General features: G+C 43.9%; 1 pseudogene; it reads right to left on the bottom strand.

Annotated features, from left to right (window-relative positions):
• Window positions 1–207: 207 nt before the first annotated feature.
• Lgals9-ps2 (galectin 9, pseudogene 2) lies at window positions 208–1248 on the bottom strand (annotated as a pseudogene).
• Window positions 1249–2035: the final 787 nt, after the last annotated feature.

A 2035-nucleotide genomic window follows, 5' to 3' on the forward strand; every position in this document is an offset into this window, starting at 1 on the left:
TGGGACTGTAGGCTGACAGCCATATGTCACATAATCCAGGGCACCTCTTTGTGGAGGGGGGTGAATTGAGAATGTCACCTTCCTGGAACTCATGTGAGCGAGGCTATCTTTTAATGGTGGGATTTCGGGAGCCGGGACTGAGATAGGGAAATGATGACAAGACTCAGACAGGGTCCCCCAGCCCTCATCCCTAGGCCAGAGACCTTCCTAGGTCTGCACATGAGTCAGCTGGATGTCACTGGCCACTTCTAGACTGTTGATTGCTGGCAAGTTCTTCAGGCGGTGGCAGTCTTCACACATGTGTTGACCATCCATAGCCACCTAAAGCAGTATCCTTCACATAAGGTCCGCACTGAGAAGCTCTGGCCATGACTGAAGGGCATTCTCCTAGGAAGACTTTGCTCTTCAGGCCCACAGGAGCTGTTGGTCTGAGTGTTTCAGACCACAGCCTTCTCATTGAAATGGAGGTTCAGGTGGAAAGCAATGTTACCCCCCAGAGCGAAGGTTGATATAGAACCCCTTAGCATCTGTCAAGACCTTGCTTGATATGATGATGGGCTTGGATGGGTAAAGCCCATTTGGAATGGTGGTGAAGAAAGGTATAGTATAGGCTGGGATGGCTATGCCATGGGAGGGATTCCAGGAGTAGAGAACATCTGTCCAGGGTGCTGTGAACTGTGTGGATGATAGTTTGAGCCATAGGTGCCTGGTGGACAGTCTCAAAACCCTGAGTTTGCTATTGGGGATCCATGGGAACTGGACTGGCTGAGAGAATTGCACTGTGGAGAAGACAGGCTGGACAGGGGCTGCAGAGGAGTTCTGGAAGGTGCTGAAAGACAGCCGAAAGTAGCCTGAGATAGCAATGGTGTCTATTAGGTGGTAGGGTACATGGTGTGAGTACTGTACAGAGAAGTTCTTGTTCACCATCACCTTGAAATCCAACCTCTGTACCAGTAAGCAGAGCTCAAAGGGCATCCCCTTCTGGAAGGGCATCTGAATCTTCCTCTCCTCAGGCCCTCACTGTCCATTCTGCTTCATGTTGCAAACCACATATCCTCCTTCTTCAAACCTGGGATTGAAGTGGAAGGCAATGTCATTTCTACTGAAGCCAGTCTGAAAGTTCACCCCAATCCTATTTGCAGAAGCACAGATGGTCCCCTGGAAGGTGACCTGGAGTCCCTGCTGCATTATTCCAGCACAGGGAATGACTAGGTTCATGAATGGAGACTGGGCGCTGAAGAAAGCCATCTCTTCTGTCTCACGGGAACCAATGCTCTCCCTCACTTGTTGGACAGAACTCTGCCAAATGATTAAATCTTAATGTTGTGGCATATGCTAACGCCGAAGTTAAACAAAGTGGAGCTTGGATGCTTTGTTTCACATTCAAGAGGGAATATCTCTGTGTCCCTTTTGCTGTGCATTCTAAAACATTCCTATTTAAAAAAAGCTGTCTTTAGAGATTTCCCAGGTGAGGAATTAGTTTCTCCAGGTTTTATACCACTGACAAGTGATTACATTCATTTAAAAGTTTGTGTTTTACGTTTTGGGATACATTTGATCATTGCTTTGTAGACATCTATATTTGCTATGTTCCTTAAATGGTTAATGAAAAGTCTAAGGGCTTGAAGAAGAAAATGATTTAGTACCATGTATTCAGATAAGGTAGTTTTCTAATTCACATTCAGCTAATATTTCTTCCCTGAATAAGCACATGAGAACTAGGCTCTATTCTCTCTCTCTGTCTCTGTCTCTCTGTGTGTCTCTCTGTCTTTTTCTCTATATGTGTGTATGTATATATATATATATATATATAAAGATCATAATTTTAATCATTATTTCTCCCATTCATTACTTCATACATTTATGAAGGAATTCACCTTCCTCCCATATACCCCTCTTCACTCTCCTTCGAATTTATAACCTTCTCTTTCATTAATTATCATTGCATGTATATACACACATACATACACACATACATACATACATACGTACACACATGTGTGTATGTATATATTCCTAAATATAAATCTTTGAT

This window comes from Rattus norvegicus, chromosome 14 (genome assembly GCF_036323735.1).
Source record: "Rattus norvegicus strain BN/NHsdMcwi chromosome 14, GRCr8, whole genome shotgun sequence".
NCBI lineage: Eukaryota > Metazoa > Chordata > Mammalia > Rodentia > Muridae > Rattus > Rattus norvegicus.